We start from the raw sequence: 20,720 nt of genomic DNA, 5'->3' as shown, positions 1-20,720 counted from the left end.
TGAGACACTGGGGTTGAGACTTCAACCCATCATTTGATGGCAGGGACACATTTCTTTTCCTTTTTTTTTTTTTTTTTTTAAGATTTTATTTATGTATTCATGAGAGACAAAGAGAGAGAAGCAGAGACATAGGCAGAGGGAGAAGCAGGTTCCCTGCAGGGAGCCCGATGCGGGATTCGATCCCTGGACCCTGAGATCATGCCCAGAGCCCAAAGCATCCGTTCAACCACTGAGCCACCCAGGCATCCTGCAGGGACACATTCCAACCCCAAACAGGCTCCACCACCAGGCTTGAAGAGGACAGCTGGTGCATCCACAGCACTGGCTGGGAGGAGGGGATCTAAAATCTCCACCCCAGAGAGCCCTGGGGTTGTAAACTGCCTGAGGTGTCATTAGTAAGTGCCAAAGAAGGGTGGCCAGAGAGCCTGGCTGCAGAGATGGGGCAAGAGAAAACTGGTTCATCTTAATGCACCCCTATCCAGGTCAGGCTGTTTGGAGTCCAGCTTGTGAAGCTGAAGCTTTAGTGACTCTACTGAAGTCACCGATCACTGACATTAACTTTGATCACCAGACCTGAGGCCAGGTTTGTAGATTTCTCTACTATTAAGGTATCTTTAGCCCTTTGCATACCTACTCTTTGGAAGCAAGTTACCTGGGTCAGCCAAGGTCAAGTGGTGCTGTACAAGTTTTACCCCATTTGCTTTTCATGATAACCTAACCTGGCAGGGCCTGTTGCCATCTCCTTTTACAGCTGAGGGAAATGAGACTTAGGGAGGTTCAGTGTGGACACTGAAACCAGGCGGGAGCTCCCAACCTCACATTCCTGTCTCTCCTATAAGATGGGGCTTCTGCACCCATCTTTCCACCAGTTCACCACCTTCTCTGCATCCTGCCTGCCATCCCCACTCTTCACACACCCAGAGGTAGAAACGATCCAAGTTCCTTTAGGGCCTCAAGTTTGCTATGAGACTCTTTTTGAAAGAAAGAGGCCCTGAATCATATTCATTTTTGCAGACATCACAGGGAATCACGGAGCTCTTTATTGCAAATGATCTGCTGCCTACTTTCATTTCCTGCATGGTCTAGATGGACACAGATAGAGGCAGGGGGGTGGGAGACACCCTTAGGGAGGGGCTATGAATCTCACTAGAGAGACCCTAATGATGGCTGCATCACTCCTGGATCCTGCAAGGCAGAGGCAGGCTGCAGGAAAATCCACAGCCTGGGTCCTTTGACTTTGGGAGAAGGGACCTAAGTTCATGGTCTTGAAGCAGGGGGGTGGGATCATTGATAGAGAGAGAGAAGCAGAAGGTGCTGGGTAAACTGGGTTCTGGCATCCCAACTTCATCTGCCAACCTTCCTTCCCAGCTTTCGCCTTCAAAATGACAGCACACAGGGAAATGTGTTTATCTGTGCATTTGATATTCAGCACACAGCTTACAAGTGCTTATTCTGTGCTGGGAATCATGCCGGCACTCTGCATTTGCTGTCTTTCATCCTCATAGTAGCCTGGGAGATGAGATTCTTACGTCCATTTTACAGATGAGCAGATGGAGGCTTGGAGAGTGACGATGACTCACAGCTGGTGGTGGAGCCAGAATTCAGTCCAGGGGTGTGTCCGACTGCAAAGACTCTGCTCTTTCTACCCATTACTCATCTACTCATTCATTCAACACATTTATTTTTTACCTTTACATATGTGCCAGCTATTGTGCCAGGTGCCAGAGAGACAGAAATAAATGACATAGGCATGGTGCTCTCCTCATGTCCTCACACTCCATGGGGAAAACAGATCTCTCCCCTCCTGGGTAACCAGCATGTTACCTCATTATAAATCAGGCTTGTTGTGATCGCTGATAATGGTAATGTAGTGTGATAACGGAGAATCACTGGGTGGTAGGGGATCTAATACAGACTGTGTGGTTAAGGAAGGTGTCTCTGAGCTAGGGACATGTAAATTGTACCTGGGTAATTGGAAGAGCAGGAGGAAGTGCATTTAAGATAGAGGCAACAGCAGGTACAAAGGCCCTGAAGTCTAAAAGAGGTCAGATGAAGGCAAAGCTACTTGGCATCAAGTGAGGGAGGGGGAGAGGCTAGGATGTAAAGGTAAGAGAGGTGGGCAGGATCCCCATCCTGCAGAGCCTTGTAGATCAAGGGGAGAGGTCCAGAATTTATCCTGGGTGTGATGGAAGCCATTGGAGGATTCTAAACAGAGCCATAACAAATCTTTTCTCTCACAGTGCTCACATTTAGAGCAGAGTTTCTTAACCTTAGTGCTGTTGACATTTTGGGCCAAGTAATTCTCTGAGGGGGGCTGTCCTGGGCATTGTAGGGCACTTAACAGAATCCCCGCCTTCTACCCACTAGATGTCTCACCCCATCCGACCTCTCACTGTGACAACCCAAATGTCTCCAGATATTATCAAATGCCCTCTTTGAGAACCAGTGACTTAACATATCAAAGGTTTAGTTTTTTGGGTACTTTTTTTTAAGATTTTATTTGTTTATTCATGAGACACACACAGAGAGGCAGAGACATAGGTAGAGAGAGAAGCAGGCTCCCTACGGGGAGCCTGATGCAGGGACTCAATCTCAGGACCCCAGGATCATGACCTGAGCCAAAGGCAGGCACTCAACCACTGAGCCACCCAGGCGTCCCTCAAAGGTTTAGTTGCTGGTGTCACAAAGTCCAGTGTACCTGGATCCAGTTGACCTCCTGGGTGGCTTGCCTCCACGCAGTGACTAAGGTATTAGGGCTTATTCACAAGATGGCTCCAGTTTCTCAGAGCACTTTGCTTCTGCTCTCCAAGACTAGAAGGTGGCCAGGCCACCCCATCAATATGTATGCCATTCCCATCCAGAGTCCATTGGCCAGAACTCAGTCCCATGGCTCCAATCTTCCTACAGAGAGGTAGGAACATTGGAAATGACTTTGGTGGCATAAAGCACTGCCTCCACACAATGAGCTAGGCATTTACTTATGGTGACCTGTTGATTGCTCACAACACCCAAGCAGGTAGTGTTAAGTCCATTTTCCCAACACCTATCTGAGTCATGGGCCTGTGGCCAGAGCAGGGACACTGGGTCCCAGGGGAATACATCAATGAGAAGGCTCAATGCTGGGCTCCTTGGACCACAGCTTTAGGCTGACACAGGTAGTAGATTTCTGCAGTTTGTCTTGCCAGTATCCCATGCTGCTAGCAAGAACCCTCAATTTTGGGGGGAGGTAGCTTTGCACATTCTTTGTCCAAAGTGATGTCTCTGAGCCTCTTCACCTGATGTCTAAGAGGTATTTACTTCTCAGGATTGTGGTCAAGGCCTGCTAGGTTAGTGATTCATATGCTGGAAGCATTGTTGGATATTATTTTCTTTATTTGAACTTCTAAGTTAAGGGTGGCATGTTAGGGCAACTTTGTCCTGATATTAGAGATATTATGAACCTTTTCTAGTGAAAAGGTGTGGCCTGGTGTCAGCCAGTAAGTGTGGTTGCATTCCTTGGGCCATGGTGCCGGGTTCATGATCTCCTTACCCTGCTTAGTCAAAGTAAATCTCAGGATTTGCTAAGAATGCTGGGACAGAGGCTCACCTTTTTCACGTTGAGTGTGAACCAATATTGCTGGCAACTATCTTGTGGCCATTAGGAAAATCCTGATAATGGAGCCAACCTGGAGAAAGTGGAAAAGACAGAAACCAAGTAAAATCAAGTTCAGGTAGTCCATTTGTGCATTGTGTCCAACCTCAGGAAGTCAGATAGAGGGATGCCTGGGTGGCTCAGTGGTTGAGTGTCTGCCTTCAGCTCAGGTCATGATCCTGGGATCGAGTCCCACATCAGGCTCCCCCACAGGGAGCTGCTTCTCCCTCTCTATGTCTCTGCCTCTCTCTGTGTGTGTCTCATGAATAAATAAATAAAATCTTTTAAAAAAAGGAAGTCAGACCCTTGAACTTTCTCATTAAATAAATATGTTCCCATTTTCCATCACTTGCAACCAAAAAAGTAGTGAGCAATATAATACATTTTCCCCTCAAACCAGGGGAAGGGGCTGGATCTGCAGGAGAGAGTATCCGTAGAGCTACCCCCACAATGCACAAGAATGCGAGAGTTAGGGACAGGAAGCTGAAAACCGGAGCCAACAAGAAAAAGTTCATAATATCTCTAATATCAGGACAAAGTTGCCTTAACATGCCACCCTTAACTTAGAAGCTCAAATAAAGAAAATAATATCCGACATTGCTTCCAGCTTATGAATCACTAACCGAGCAGGCCTTGACCACAATCCTGAGAAATACCTCTAAGACATCAGGTGAGGACTCTCAGAGAGGCTAAGCAACTGGCCTAAGCTCACCTAGCAAGTTAAATGGTAGAGTTAGGACTCAAAATCAGGTTTCTCTCACTCCACAGCCCATATGCTGTTTGGGTTTTTTTTCTTCTATATAATAAACTCTAACATCTTCCTGAGCTTGGTTTTTGATAAAATAAAGCCAGGATAGCCTTTTGTTTTTATCCGTGGCTGGGATTTAACAGGCTACCCACCCAGGTCGTGCAGACATAGATTTGGGGAAGCCAGAGCAATGCCCCCCCCCCCCACTCCTCCTCCCTTGGGTCCTGTGTTTGGGTAACAAACGCCTTCGTTAGAGTACATATTTAAGCATTCCTAGGGCACACAACATCTGCTACAAGCACACTCGTGTTCCCTTCTGCAGGTGCATGGTTTGGCGTGGGCGAGACGGAGTGCAGAGAAGATGCATGAGAAATGTCAGACGATATTCACACCCTGCCATCTAAGAATTAACAAGCCTTTGCAGAATGGTTTCTGTCTGCAGCCCCAGGCGTGGGGGACACACCCGCTTCAAGCATGGTGCATTGTGCCCCTGGCAGGTGTGTGTGTGCATACTCATGCACCCACATCCCCTAACCAGAACTGAGTGGCAGTGCCTCCTGGAGCCTAGCAAGTGAGTCAGCCACCCAGGAAAGGGAGGCATGATGATGATGATTTTTTCAGATGGAATGATGCTTCCTGCCACTTAAAGGGAAAAGAAAAAAAAAAAAAAAGCCTTCCTGGTAATTTAGAGGAAACAAAAAATCAAATCAAATTCCAACTCTTACAAGCTCTAGGGAGACTCATTAGTGTGAGAGGTACTTTGTCATAAAGAAATTGGGTTTCTCTTCATATAAGTGAGTCAACATACAAGCCTGTTTATTTTTCACAACCAATTCTGGCCAATGAGCCAGAGTGTATGAAAGCTTCTGTTTGTTCTTCCCCTGGACCAATAGGGGAGCCAACGCTTCACCTGCACTAACTGGCCTCACCTGAGGCACCCTGCCAGTGATACATGACCTTAGCTGGCTGATCATGACTAGTACAATTTCATGACTGATTAGTAAATGTCTGCCTTGGATGTTGAGCAGTGAGGAGAGATTCCTATGTCAGATACTTCCCATTCCTGCTTAAAGGTTTGTCTGAGACACTGAACAAGTCTCATGATTAATATTCTTAAAGCAATGAGAATATTACTTATCAATCCATTAACAAATATTTATTGAGCCCATACACATGCCCAGTGCTATGCTGGGGGCTGGGGGAGAGGGTGCATAACATGAGAAGGTGAACAGAATTAGCATAGAGCATCTTCTATGTGCTGGTTGTTTTCTGTCCATGTTCTCAAATTTCATTTCACCATCAAAATACCAGGTCTGAAAGGTTTTTATTATCCTTGCTTTCTAGAAATCGAATTGAGCATCAGAGCTAGTCAGGGACACAACCTGGACTCAAATCCAAGCCTTAGGTCTCTGATTTGAGCCTTTTCCCACCACACCACTCACTCATTCTGTACATCAATTCTGGTTAATTATAACATAGCCACGTGACAACACGAACAGCATGAACAACCGTGGCTAACACTTCCATATTCTTTAGTACGTGTCAGGCAGGGCTCTAAGAACCTTGCAGAGTTAATTCCCTTTCCAGTTCCTATGTTAAATAGTAGGGCAGAAAAATGGATGAATAAAATGTTTCCTGACCACAAGGAGCTCATAGTTCAATCAATGAGACAAAGACTTAGGTGGGTAGTTAATAATTTCATGTTCATGTCCACACTCTCAACCTAATGAAGGTCAAGACTCAGCTCAAATATCTGCTCCAGGACGCCTCCCCTGAGAGCCCCCAGCCCCTAGGTGCTGGGGACCCCATTTGATCCATCTCTAACATCTAGTTCCCAGCACAAGACCTTTTCTAGGGTATGTGCTGGGGAGTATTTGCTTCACACTTGTGCATATGGAATCTTTGAGGATGGATGGATGGGGGAAGGAGAAGCTGCCTCTTCCGGGTCAACAGGGAAGTATATCTCTGGGACTTCTCAGAGCTGAGCGACTCTGGGCCATTTCCATGTTTGGGAGCTCCTGATAGACCAAATAATGAAGAAATGGTGTAACAAAGTGATATATTTTGAATGGCACAAATCAACGAACAAATGAACAACACAAGGTGTATGTGAGGGAAGTGTTCCCGAAGACCTTGTGTAATTTAAAACTCTCATAATTCGAAGACCAACAAGGACAGGACAGCGGCAACTTCCATTTATGGCTGGTGTGGCGCCACCGTGTGGCAGTGGTGCAGTACAACTTAGAATTTTCTTGGCCTGCCCTCTCTGAAAATGTGTGACTCTTGAATTTCCTTCCACTTACTGGGGTGTGTGTGTGTGTGTGTGTGTAGGGGGAGATATTTGTATTACTTCCGATTTTGCAGTTAAAATTAGACTTCATTAACATTTTTACAAAACACTGCCTGAAATTCACACAGAATATGACCTCCCTGGAATGTCTCAAATCTGAATGTGTGAGGCCCGGTGTAAATGTGAGGATGGGACCCATTACCACTTCCCAACCTGTGACAGGTCCCATGAGTCACCATGTTCACTCGTTCACACCCTTCTCTCACTGGGCCCAGTCCCTGAGACATGGAGGCATGAAGCCAAGGTGGTTGTGTTTGGCCATTCAAGCAGTGTGTCAGCCCCAGGGGGTGCCGTCCACACCATAGTAATGACTATGGTCCTTCAGAGGTAAGCCCTTTCCTACCAGGCTCTGGAGTGGCCCCACACCCGTCTTTAGTTTGGGATCCAAGACATCTCAGACCACCTAATAGTTCACCCAGCCAGTAAATATTTATTGAGCATTTATGACATGCCGGCTGCTGTGCTGGTGCCTGCTGTCCCTGCTGGTGCTGGTCCCTGCTGTCACTACCCCGGAGGATTACTTTCCCACCAGATCCCTTGACTGGCATGCTGCATCTCACATCGGGTATTCATACACCCCATTTGGGCAGTGTTAAGGCAATTCTAGGTTTTGCACTTTCTTGGGGGTGAAGAGGAAGCGTTCAATATCGAACAGTACTGCAACAGCACCTTCCATGGTGCCCGTCCTGTGTGCCAAAGACCCAGCACTCAACAAAACAGTCAGAGATCCTGTCCTCATAGAGCTGCCACTCCCGTGGGGAGAACAGAAAAGAAACCACACAAATAAGTAAAATACATCATATTTCATCCAGTCTATGATGTGGGTTTTTTCCTCACATTTCACATGTCTAAAATCAGGGTGTATCCTACATTCAATGATGTCCCAGCATTGTTCTACAGTTTAATTGGTGGTATTTTTTTTTTCCTTCTTTGTGCTACAAAGCTAATGGCTCTTCTTGCTTTTGATGATGTGTGAATTTGATGAACTGTGTACTAAATTATACAGTGCTAAGTAATGAGAAGAATCAAGAAGGGAGCAGGATGGGGAGAGCAGCAGAGGAGGGGCTACATTCTCTAGACAGACCTGGCAGATAGGGAGAAGGTGAGTTTCAGCAAAGACATGAAGGACGTGAGGGAGAGAGCCATGTTACCAAGAGTTACCAAGATCCCAATCCTCTTCCTTCTTCTTTCTCTCCCTCCCTTCCTCCCTGGAGCAAGGCTGAATCTGGCAATTTGAAGACCCACACGACTCAGCTGTGGATAGTGGCAGAGGAGATAGACTGACCATTCCAGAATACTTCCCTTTCATAGTAGATTCATTGTATTAATGGCCTCCCTGTCCTCACTCCCTTTGCAATGTGACTTTGCAGCCCCTCTCATTGAGAGGTGAGTCTATTTCTCCACCACTTTGAATCTGAGCTGAACTCATGACTTGCTCTGGCTCGTAGAATGTGGCAGAAGTGATGGTGTGCCAGTTGTATTTGCACACTTTCTTTCATGCTTGTGAACAAAGGAGGTCAGTCTGCTGGATGATGTAAAACCACTCAGAGGAGAGTCCAGGTGTCCCAGCTTACACCCTGGACCAGCTGACAGCCATCTGAGCCCTACCAGTATAAGAGGGCCCAGAGCCGATCAGAAAGCTCCCCACATGACTCTCACCTGACCTCAGACATGTGAGTGAGCCCAGCTGAGACCAGGAGTATCACCCAGCTGACCTGCAGTCTCGCGAACAATAATGTTCATTGAGATGGTAGTGTTTGTTACACAGCAGTATCTGATGTCCCTCTGTTCTAAAGCTGTTCCTGGGGCAGCCTGGGTGGCTCAGCTGTTTAGCACCACCTTCAGCCCAGGGCCTGATTGTGGGGTCCCAGGATTGAGTCCCATGTCAGGCTTTCTGCATGGAGCCTGCTTCTTCCTCTGCCTGTGTCACTCATGAATAAATAAAGTCTTAAAAATTTAAAAAAAAAATAAAGCTGTTCCTGATGGGGCTGGGCACTGTGACTTAGGATATAAGGTCTTTTTGCCTTTTTTTCCTTGGCAGGAAGGAGAAAACAGAAATCGAGAGTTTCTGGAGGAATGTCAGGATATTTGGATATTACTGTAACAGGATAAAAATGACCAAAGATTACCATGACAGGAAAAAAATGTAACTAGATAAAAGTGTGTAAGGGGACAGTGTTCACTGACATGAAGTTCATGCACGTGTTTAACCGCCCCCCCCCCCCAACACACAATGAGGACACCTATGTAAGCAAATAAATGAATATTTCCATTGGAACAGACACATACTCACTCACTCATGAGCTAACCTACACAACGACCCCTCCTAGAATATTGGGAGGTGGGTATCCTTGTATTTGCTTGCTGACAAGTCTTGAGAAATGACCAGCATTCCCTTTGCTCATTTTTCACTAAGAACTCTATTGTGCTAGAAACATTGTGAGTGAAGATTTCAGTCATTGAAAGAGGAAAAAAGATGGAGGCTTTTCAGATTCATCAAGAAATGCAATGAAACATTTTGAAAAAAAAAAAAAAAAGGCAATGATCACCTACGTTCACTACGTTCATCAGCTCACTTTCTCCCTAAGGTCGGTACTGCCATGATCCCCATTTCATAGATAAGGGAACTGAGGCTCAGTGAAGTGACTGTGCAATACCACAGCTGAGAAGGGAAAAGTGGATCCTGGAAGCTCAGGCTCCTGCCTCCACATCTCTAGCAAGATGGTGTTTCTTGAAAAAATGGGATCCGCTGGATATGGTCTACTTCTAAAGCTTGCGGGTGGGTACATGGGTGTTTGCTACCTAACTGTTCCTCCACCTTGTATGCCTGACTTATGCTATCATAGTTTTCTTAGGAGAGATGAAAAAGAATTAACCTGTGTTGTGGGATCCCTGGGTGGCGCAGCGGTTTGGCGCCTGCCTTTGGCCCAGGGTGCGGTCCTGGAGACCCAGGATCGAATCCCACGTCGGGCTCCCGGTGCATGGAGCCTGCTTCTCCCTCTGCCTGTGTCTTTGCCTCTCTCTCTCTCTCTGTGTGTGACTATCACAAAAAAAAAAAAAAAAAAAAAAAAAAAACCTGTGTTGTTTACCAAACCCCAGGCACTGCATTTCAAATCCTCAGGGTGTTCTCTTCAGGAGCATCTTTGTGTGACATCCGTTAAAACTTGTGGGAAGGGGATCCCTGGGTGGCTCGGCGGTTTAGCACCTGCCTTTGGCCCAGGGCGTGATCCTGGAGTCCCAGGATCGAGTCCCACGTCGGGCTCCCGGCACGGAGACTGCTTCTCCCTTTGCCTGTGTCTCTGCCTCTCTCTCTGTGTGTGAATATCATAAAATAAAATAAAAAAAAAAATAAAAATAAAAAAAACCTTGAGGGAAACAGCAAGAAAGGAAAAGTGAAGGGAGAGCAGGAAGAAGAAACAGCCTGAGGAAACACGGGCTCGGCCCCCGTGTCCGCCTCAGGCCGCCCCCGGCTCTGGGGAGAAGGCAGGCGCCCAGCGTGCTCCACCGTCAGGGATCTGGAATGCCTCCAATCTAAGATATTTTGGCCTGTTTTTCGGTTGAAGAGCAGTTTCCGGCGCGGGAGGCCGGAGTTGCAGCCGACTCGGTCGGCGCCCCACGTGAGGCCCCGGCCTGTCCATCTGGCGGGCCCCGAGGCCTTTTTCTCACAGCTGGACGGGCTGGCGAAGGCTCGTCCCCCGAGCAGCCCCGACCAATAGCTGGAGAGTCTGGGCGAAAACAGGCCGGAGCCGTGGCCCCTCGGGTGGGCCCCTCTGCGCTCCCCTCCTCCCGACCCTGGCTGGCCGCCCCGCGCCTCACATTCCACGCCAGTTGCCACAGCGGTGTCCGCGGCCGCCTTGCGCTTCCGCTTCCGCACTCGGACGCCGTCGGGGCGGCGCACCCCGATCCCGGTCCAGGGGAAGCGCCGCCGCACAGGATCCTCCTCTCAGGGCTCGCCCCTGAGGGAAGCCAAGCCAAGGGAAGTATTCTCAAGGGGCCCCCGAGGTGTTTCCAAGATCCTTCGCGCGCTCTGCCCCCCCCCCCCAACCCCTGCAGCGAACCCTCAAGTCCTGGGAAGGTGGCCTGCGCGGTGCGCTCCGGCGGGGCAGCTCGCGGCTCGCCGGCCCCTGGGCCGCCTCCCATAACCCGGTTAGGGCGCTGGGGCCGCTCCAGTTCTCGCCGTCGAGGAGGGAGCCCTCCCTTCAACAGCCGGTGAGGATCCCGCGAGACCCACGGACTCGCCCTGCGTGGACACCGACACCAGCAAAAACTCGGCGGATGATTTTGAAAGTGTCAGGAAGCATTACCTTAACACACGTGTGTGTGTTGTTGTTTGTAGATTTTACTTATTTATTCGAGAGAGAGGCAGAGACACAGGCAGAGGGAGAAGCAGGCGCCCTGCGGGGAGCCGGACGCGGGACTCGATCCCAGGACCAGGGATCACGCCCTGAGCCCAAGGCAGAGGCGCTCAAGCGCTGAGCCACCCAGGCGCCCCTAATGGCTGCTTATTAAGCTCCTTTCCAGAATGACGTTCTAGAATTAGAAATTAGAAAGACCCTCGCTCCCTACCAGCTGGCGGAGAGACAGAGACACAAATACCACAGTGTGAGAAGCGCCCCAGCAGCCGTCCAAGGGGCGCACTTCGGCGCCAGCGCCTCAGCCGCTCAGCCTCCGCCTCCAGAGCTCCGGCTTCCCTCCCGACGTCACCCCTCCGCGTCCCAGCACCGCTCGCGCCGGAGTCGACCACGTGACGCAGGCTGGGCCAATCAGAGCTGCTGATTCCCGTGGCCATAGTGATTGGCTCAAGAATTGGCAGGTGACCAAGCCGGACCAATGAGACTCGATTCTGGGGCTTTTGTGGGGCTGCTGAGAGCGTGAAGTCGTGCGTTGAGCCTGAAGTAAGAAGGGTCAGGTGAGGGGCTCCGAGGGGCTCCTGGAAACTGCTGAGAGAGAGGCTGCCCGAAGGAAGGCAGAGCCTATCCAGAGCCGGAAGCAGGGTCCCAGAGGCACGGTTTAACCCTTTGTCCCAGCTATGTCTGAAGCCAGCTCTACCCCCCGGAATTTCCCACCACAAAAAACCATTAAGTCCTGCCCTCCGTTTTTTTCCTAAGCCACCTGCTACCAAGTCATGCCCTGTGTCGGGTCCGTGCAAGACAAAAGGAGGCGCAGGGCAAGAGGTCAGCCACTGCAGGAGAGGGTCTGGAAGGCTCCTGAAGAAGGAGACCTATGATTTAGGTTCTGAGGGATAAGTTGACGTTTGTTCTTTGACGATCAAGGTGGGACAGGGCATTTGAGACAGAGGAAGTGACTTGGCAGTGGCAGGACAGTGAGACATGGGAGCCCTTTGGAGTGGCTGGAGTGTGGGTCAGAAGAAAATGAGGCTGGGAAATAACGAGGGATCAGATCATCGCGTGTCGAGCGCCAGGCTATGACCGGGTGCTTTTCCACTGTGGGTGCTGGGGAGAGGAGCAGATGCTGTGTGTGGTAGGCAGAAGAGAGATAGAGCAGGCCTCCCTAGAGCTGTGGGGATTTAATGCACGTCTCTTACTGAAAGTGCCCCCCTCCCAAGCAGATATCTTAAGGATTTAATATGCTAAGATTTTAGCTGGGAACACGCTCTGAGGACAGGGGCACAGCTGAGACCCGAAATCATATAGCCCAGCTTGGCAGCCGAGATTAATGAAATCCGTGTTTAGCATTCACGTGGAGGAGAGGCAGGCATGATGGGAAGAAGGGAATGGGAGATGTGGGTGGCAGCTTCGGTGTGCGCTCCCTGCCCTGAGCAGTTCCACTCTGGTCCTGGTAAGATAGAGTCCTGAAGTTACTGGGCCACCCTCCTTAGCCTCCAATGGGGCAAGCTTCTCAGGAACCTCACCGCTATCTCAACGACTTCTCAAACCCATAGAGTCCTCCCGGTGACATTTTAACAGTGCTTAGACATGTGTGCCTTAGACACCTCTTACTGTCAACAGGGGACCCCGTAAGAAGCAGGACTCATGAACTGGATCAAAAGGTGTGAGTGGATTGCCTAAGGCCACACAGCCTGGAGTTGACCTCATCTCCGTGTGGTTGATCACATGGTCCAAGACCAGCAGCAGCAGCATCTGTGAGCTTATTAGAAATCCCTGGCTCTGCCTCTGACCCACTGAGTCAGAATTTGCATTTTAACAAATCCCTTGCTGATCTGTAGGTATGTCAGAGTTTGAAAAGCATGGGCTGTACACTGGATGGAATTAGCCAAACAAAAAGACAGAAGAAAAATACCCAAAAAACTAACTTTGGTTGGGTTGAAATGAGGGAATTATAAAGAGTTTTTTTTTTCTTTACTTCATATCCTGAAATGTGGTTATATTACTTTCATAATGAAAAAAAACAAACACTTAACAATTAAGAAAATCTGAAACACAAAATTACACAATGTTATAAAACTGGTAAATTAAGAAACAGCTATTTGCATTTAAAACAGGCCCCATTTCCAGTCTGTTATTACTTTTTTGTTTTAATTGCCCCTTCCCTTAAAAAAAAAAAAAATACTTCTGCCTCCAAAGCCAGAAGCAGAGGTGCTTCAAAGGCAGGCGTGGACCTTGCCCTCTTGGGAATGACCAGTGCAGGGACAGGCATCTTCCTGTCTGCAAAAGGAGACAGTGGTATAATGTAGGTAGGTCTAATCAAAAGTGGATAGAAATGAGCATGTCCATCTCTATTGAAATGAAAGACAGTGAGTTATTGAAGCATTACGTATGATTTGTGATTTGCCTTTTCCCCATGATAATCGCCCTTTGTGAATGCCTTTTCTGTGCACAAGATGAGGGCCCTCCCCTTTCCTAAATTGTTCAAGGTTTTCAAGCCCCAAAACTGCTGATTTCAGACTTGGCCTCTTTGCCTAGTTTACGCTTACTCGTCCTTCAGCACTCAGCGTGAATGTCACTTCTCAGGGAAGCCTTCCAAGACCCTTTGGTCCTGTACTAGGCAGAGCTTTCAATTGCAAGTGGTGGAAAAACAAACTTAAATTGACTTAAGCCCAAAATGGTGACTGTTGGTTCAGATAACAGAAAAGCTGAGGGGTAATGGCTTCAGATAGAGCTGGACCTAGGGTCTCAAATGACACCTCCAGGAAGCTGCCTAATGGCAAATCTCTCAGCTTTCTTCTGTGGGGCTCCAGGCTTAGATAGGCTATCCCTGGGGGGCCCCCATGGCAGACCCAGATTTTCTAGGTTTCTAGTTTAGAAACCCCAGTGCAGAGAGAACTTGCTTTCCTTAATTAACCCATTATAAAAATCCCAGAGTTGAATCTGATCAGCCAGACTTAGGTCACATGCAAATCTTTGACCAATCAATGAAGTGGTCAGGAAGTGGAATGTTCTGATTGGCCGGGGTCATGTGCCTACCCTCAACTCATCCCCACCTGAATCACATGGACTGATGAGAGAGAAACATGGTCCCCAAATGAAAATTAAGAAAATGAGGGAATGAGGCTGGGTGGGCAATAGCAACAGCAGTTTACAACAGATGTCCTGTTACAAATTTTCATCATACCCTGCAATTTGCCTTCATAACATTTGCTAGATTAAAAAAAAACTATATATTAATTAGAGTGGTTACTTGATTAATGTCTGTCTCTCTAACTAGACTGAAACTCTTTTTTTAAGATTTTATTTATTTATTCATGAGAGACAGAGAGAGAGAGAGAGAGAGAGGCAGAGACACAGGCAGAGGGAGAGGCAGGCTCCATGCAGGGAGCCTGGCATGGGACTCAATCCCAGGACTCCAGGATCGTGTCCCAGGCTAAAGGCAGGCGCCAAACCGCTGAGCCACCCAGGGATCCCTAGACTGAAACTTTAAGGGGAAGGATTATGCATAGTCACAGAAAATGGGATTCACAATGCCTGACATATGGTAGGTGTTCATCAAATATTTATTGAATGAATGGACTCTTTCTAACTGCTTTAACGACAACTATGTTTATTCCAGAGGTGATTCTGGAATGCTGGCAATCAGAGTCCCCATTTTAAATCAAATTTGGCTATTGACACAGCCAGAACCTCTGTTCTAGCTGTGCCTTGAGATAATCTGTGCCATGGAAATGCTGCTCTGCAGGATTAGGGACATCTGCCATGCAGCCAATGGCAACTAGAGATATTGCTAGATAGTACAGCCCTGGGGTGGGTTGGCAGTAAACAGGATCAGGATAAAGGGTGGAGATTTTAAATTCTGCCGCACTTAGCACCTGACATCTGAAAGTGGACTATCTCAAGCCTCACAGCCTCCTTGTATGATAATATAATCACATCCACTTATTTCAAGGGAGAAATTGAGGTTCAGAATAGCCCACAAGACCTGCCAGCTCATACCCAAAGACCAGTACTTAAATGCGAGTCTTCCAGACGTTAGCTCTGCCATTGGTTTTCTGCAAGTCTCTACCTCTGGGAGTCTCAGTTTCCTCATCTGTGAAGTAGGCACAGTTATTCTCAGCTGAAGGGAGCTATGTGAGATGATATGAACTCTTGTACAGTAAGTGGAAGTCCTAGGCAAGTAGTGGGCATTACCTTCTCCTCCCTTTAGATGTTGCTCTAGCAGAGCTGAATATTCCAAGTGCTTCTCTAGCTGTAATTGAAGCAGAGACACGAGCTAATGGTGGAAGGCCTAGGGGAGAGGGACCTTCTTTGGTTTCATTCAGACAATGAAATTCACACCTGACCATGGGACACGCTTGTCACTAAGGACACAGTCTGAGAATTAGCCTGCCTAATGGGAGCACCAGGACTTTCCTATCCCCAGAAGTCCCACAGCATTCCAAGAGTTAATCATGTTTGGTCCCTAGGTGACAACTTACATCTAGGAAATGAGATGTACATTGGGCAGGTGTGGGCCTCAAGACTCATGCTGTACTCTCCAATATCTCTTATAACAACAGCTCCATGTACAAAGCTTCCAGGGTGCCTGCAAAGGACACACCCAGTTATAGGAGTCTTTGTACATAAGAAAGCTCAACATTATGGCATCCCCATCAGGCACTTATAATTCATTCATGATTCTTCTAGTCTAGATGCAATTCACTGGTCAAGAGCCATTTTTAACATAAGCAATGTTGCCTGGCAACACAACCAACATTCTTCCTTTTTTTCTGGTTTCTAGGGTTAACAGAGCTAGTAAGTTAACCCAAGGTCAAATCTGTTCTTAAGAGAAGGAAAGAGTTTTGTTAACTTTTTATCCACTGATGTTTCCACCATACATGTGAACACACACACACACACACACACACATACACACCCTTACCCTATCCCTGAATCTTATGTCCTCTCCCCATCTCCTGATGCCATTCATTCAGTTTTGAAAGTCTAGACTTTGGGGTTTCATATGCCAAGAATTTCAGAAGCTAAGACTTTTTAGTTTGAAAAGTTGAGACTTTTGAGTTTCAAATGCCAGGAACTTTAAGTTCCAAGGCCAAGATGGAGAGGTTTCAAATGCCATTTTGATTTTTCTGAGTCTGGCCTTTTAGGTTTCAAAAATTGAAACACTGAGTCAGAGCATAGGTTCATATTCTAATCAATGGATTTGAGAAGAATAGCTGAAGATCCAGGTGACCTGGGCCTCAGAATACTGAAGTCTTCTGAATCAAGGAAGAGGGAAGGTGAGGCCATGATGAGGGATGAAATCAGCAGGATCCACAGAAGGGACCCAAGACTGAAGGGATCTGGCTGTCCTGACTGGTACCCTATGAGGACCATTGCTTGAGAGTGTAGCAGGAGGTACACCATCTATTCTCTGAGGCATCTCTTGGCTCTATCCGACTTACCTATGGGCACAGCCTCCTACTTGCCCACTCCATCTGTGGTGGTGAAAGTTCCTACAGCCTGGCAAGCTGCTTGTGGCCTGGAGGGAAGCCAGTGACCTTGTACTTGGGTGAATCTGAGCAGAGCCCACCTGTGGTTTCCTTACCAGATGGAGCAGTGGGGAAACCTAGCCCCACCCTCCTGGAAGTTCACACCCCACGAAGATGAGAGCAGATGAAGCCTGCAGCTGTTGTATGTCTAAGGAAGGGGGATGGGCCATTCTAGTGAGGAGCACAGTTCTTCTGTGTGATAAGGGCAAGGTCATCGATTCATTCAACAGATTGTCCTACCACTCTGAGCACAGGTTCTAGGGCCAGACTGCCTGGGATTGCCAGTTCTGCTACTTCCTGGGCAGGACATTTCATCTCTTTGTGCTCAGTTTCCTCATTTATAAAACAGGGACAAAACAATACCCACTTCCAGGGGTCATGTTGAAGTCTAAAAGAATTTACCAAAGTGTCATGCAGCTAGTAACCACCCCACAAATGTTAAGTACTGTCATTACTACACATCAGACATTTCTCTATGCACCAGGGGTATAGGAGTGAACAAAGGATTAGCTTCATGGAGCTTATGTTCTAGTGAGGAGACAGATGCAACCCAATATCTTTCTTTGAAAGAAGGATAAAGCTAAAGTGCCTCTTATCTCTGAGCACTGGCCCCTCTCAGATAAATCATGACACCCACACAACTGCAAGTGCCTTAGCACAGGCCTGACATCCAGTCGGTGCTCACTTTTTTCCCCCTCCTTGCCAGCTCTCCTCACTGCTGCCCGGGTGACTGGATGTGACCACCCCTTCCTCCTTGGAGAATCCTGGAGCACCGGGAGAATCAATAGAATCACAAATACAAAATAAATTCCCAAAAGCACTGTTCCCACCAAACAGATGTTCCTACGCCTTTCTCAAACAGATTAGTGTCCTAGCAACTGGAAAGGAGGGATACAGTCTGTTTCTCTCTGGGAACGGAATGGACAAAAGACATTTGTGTAAATTCAACCTTCTGGGAAAGTCCCACAGCGGGGAAGGCATTTAGTGAAGAGAGCATTCAGTTCAGGACATCCCCTTCATCACCGTCACCAGGTCACTGGTCTGCTTGGAGAGCCCTTGATGACTCCCTGTTGTCATCAGAGCACTTAGAATGGGACTTTTTATCTTCTCCACCAAACCTGTTCTCTTGCTCGCCTCCCAGGCTTTCTCTTCCTTATCTGGATTTAGGGGACCCTGTGCACCCAGAAACCTGGGCATCCTCCTTGACCTCTCCCTAGCCCTCACTCTCACATGCATATCATCAGCACCTTCTGTTGACTTTGCCTCCAGTGCACTCCAATCTCTTTCCTTCTGTATCAGCTGCCTAGTATGATGATACCGCTGTGTAACAAACAGCTGGTAACAATAAACACTGTGTCTAGGATAAGCTGGGGGTGGGCTAGGCAGTTCTGCTAACCTTAGCTTGTCTCACTCATATGTCTGGAGGTTGCTGGCTGGCCAGGGTGTCTAAGTTGGCCCTGGCCTGGGGCAACTCCGCACATCTCTCACCCGCCACCAGGCTGGCGCAGTGGATGGCGATGGCAGAGACACAGGACACAGGGCTAGCACACCCCAAGAACATGGGCCTGTCTTGGCCTCTGCTGATGCCATGTCTGTGGACATTCCATCCATCAGAGCAAGTCACATGGCCAAGCCAGGAATACAGGTGCAGTCTGCCACAAAGGGTGAGACTATAGGAGGGGTAAAGAATTAGGACCGAGTGGTGCTGGCTCCCACCTTCTCTGCATCCCTACTGCCACTGCTTTGCCCCAGGCCACTAGTTTAGTTCTAGGCTCCTACCCAGCCCCAAACTGCCACCCCACTTTCATCTCTCTGGAAGTCTACTCCCTTGCAGAATGGACCCCAAGGATAATCCCAAAGGAACTTCTAGAAATAGAAATCTGACCATGTCTCTTCCCTGTCTAAAACCCTTCTGTGGTTTCCTGATACCCTTAGAGTGAAATCCACTTCCTCATGGGGGCCTCCAGAGTCTATGGGATAAGGCTTCACCATTTTTTTTCAGCCTCATTGCTGACCACCATTTCTTGCCCCCTGGTCATCCAGCTGCTGGGGCCAACACTCAGTGCTATGTGTCTCATGATGGCTTTCACGTCAGTCAAATCTCAGCTTAAATCCCAGCTCTGCAGAGAGGCCTGCCCTCATTGTCCCCTCAAATTTGTTTTCTCCTCACTACTCATTGTATCTCATATATTTTAATTTTTCGCCCATTTTCTTCCCTCCTTCTGACTAGAATGTAAACTTCACAAGGGCAGGGACTATTTTCCCTCTTATTGGCTATTTATGCCCTTAGCCAACACATCGTAGATGGTGGCTGTGGACTGAGTTGTGCCGCTCCAACAAAATTCTTAAGTTAAAGTCCTGACCCCAATGTGATGGTATTTGGGGTGAGGACTTGGAGGGGTAATTGGGGTTGGATGAGGTCACGAGGGTGGGTCCCCATGATGAGAAGAGGTAGACACCAGAGCACTCTTTCTCCATGGGAGCCATTAAGGATGGCCATTAAGGATGCAGTGAGAAGGTAGCCATCTGCACCCCAGGGAGAAAGCCCTCAGCAGACACTGACCCTGGTAGCACCTTCATCTTGGGCTTCCAGTCTCCAGAACTGTGAGAAAATAAATTTTGGTGGCTTAAGCCACCTAGTCTGTGGCATTTTGTTGTGGCAGCCCTAGCTGACAATGATAATGATCGCAGTGGATGAAGGACCAAAGTAACATGTTTTATTCCAGAGCTCAAGGCTCTTAATATCCTGTTCCTGCAGAGACATGAGGAAGAGAGTGGGAGCAGAGTAGAGAGCAGCTGAGGTCTGGCATTAGGCCTGTCCACTGGGGTCAGGGCCACAGACAGGATGGCAGCTCTAAGGTCTGAACAGACACATTCAGCTAACTCAACATCCAGCTTAGCTAGGATGGATGAGTGACCAGAAAGCACAGTAATTTCTGAGCCCAAATGCTTCCCCAGGGACATCTGTCCCACAAATTTCTCTTGAGCAGCCTACTCTGTGCCAGGGACTGAGCTAGGCCTTGGGGACCTCTTCTTCATTCAGTAAACACCTAGCACCTATTCTGTACAATCATGAGGCCAAGTGCAGGGAACCCTCTTGGGGAGATTCCTGCAGCAGTCCTATCTTGGGGTGACCCATTTACGTAGCTGTCTGTGTCCGTCCCTGTCTCCCAGCACCTCCCCCTGGGGGCAGGGACTGTGTCTGAGAGATTCTGGCACCTGTGGGCCCAGCATACAGTATGGAGTTGGAGAAAGGGGAACTGACTGGAAGTGAAATGGACCCAAGCTTGCCCTCAAGAGGCCACAGTCGAGGCAGTGAGAGTCTGATCATTAACGTACAGTATGACAAGGCTGTCCTGAGGACAAAACGAGCTCAGATGTGAGGAGTGTGCTTATTATTTCATAGTAGGTGTCAATATTTAGAAGTCCCCACTCTTGGAAAACTCTGGCTTATCTTTCATGCCCCTGGTCCAATGCTCTCTGCCATGAAAGCTTTTTCTTTCTCTCTCTGGTTGCAGGAGACACTGCTGGTGCTCCACCCAGATCCCCATCACCAAAGTGGCGCACCGCCTCCCGGCTTCTGGAAGTGTTGGCTGCTGACAGCTCCCAGCTGCACCTTTCCACTGAGCGTGGCTTTCAGCCAACAGGAGCCTCCCTGGGGAATTTCTGAGACCTTACACTCTTCCGGTGGGATGGAGGAACAACCCCTCCAGTGTTGCTCATGCCCCAGAGCAACTTGTAGACTTTTCCTGAAACCACATCCTTGGGTCAATTTCTTTCCTGCCTCATCTCGCTACCCTCCCCCCACCCTCTAGTTACAATTGAGCTCTCCCGCAAGAGTGAGGCTAAGGCTTTGCCTTGAGGAAACCTAACCTAAGGCAATGCATGTATGCGCTTCATGAGATGGAAGCCTCTTCCAGGCCTGGACTCCAAAGCCCTCTCAAACATTCCTGCCTTCTGTTTACCTTTTCACCAGCTTGACACAAACAACCAAGTGGAGATAATGGGGTCACAACGTGGAAGAAGCTCTATTTCCAAATCACTGCCTGGAGGAGATGGTTTTGAATTTTACATGAGTGAGAAATAAACCTAGATCATATTTGAGCCATGA

General features: G+C 48.3%; 3 long non-coding RNA genes across 5 annotated transcripts in view; 2 read left to right on the top strand and 1 right to left on the bottom strand.

Annotated features, from left to right (window-relative positions):
- The window catches only part of LOC140609785 (uncharacterized), a 27,123-nt gene extending 6,403 nt beyond the window's left edge, over positions 1 to 20,720 (top strand). The window contains exon 2 of the long non-coding RNA XR_012011515.1: positions 20,128 to 20,720. This is a non-coding gene — a long non-coding RNA (uncharacterized lncRNA). The remainder of the gene's footprint in view (positions 1 to 20,127) is intronic.
- LOC140609784 (uncharacterized) lies at positions 2,488 to 11,440 on the bottom strand. Of its 3 annotated transcripts, none has more exons than XR_012011512.1 (3): positions 11,296 to 11,440; positions 3,587 to 3,665; positions 2,488 to 2,901 (listed from the first exon to the last, which is right to left on the bottom strand). It is a non-coding gene; the product is annotated as an uncharacterized lncRNA (long non-coding RNA). The 3 variants fall into 3 exon arrangements; XR_012011513.1 differs by having other exon boundaries at positions 11,326 to 11,424; XR_012011514.1 differs by lacking the exon at positions 11,296 to 11,440 and adding an exon at positions 9,606 to 9,738.
- Positions 10,559 to 13,057, top strand: LOC140609783 (uncharacterized). Its single transcript, XR_012011511.1, has 2 exons — positions 10,559 to 11,732; positions 12,699 to 13,057. It is a non-coding gene; the product is annotated as an uncharacterized lncRNA (long non-coding RNA).

Source organism: Canis lupus, chromosome 19 (assembly GCF_048164855.1).
Source record: "Canis lupus baileyi chromosome 19, mCanLup2.hap1, whole genome shotgun sequence".
Taxonomy (NCBI): domain Eukaryota; kingdom Metazoa; phylum Chordata; class Mammalia; order Carnivora; family Canidae; genus Canis; species Canis lupus.
Note: the sequence above shows the minus strand (reverse complement) of the source record. Positions and strands in the feature narration are given on the sequence as shown.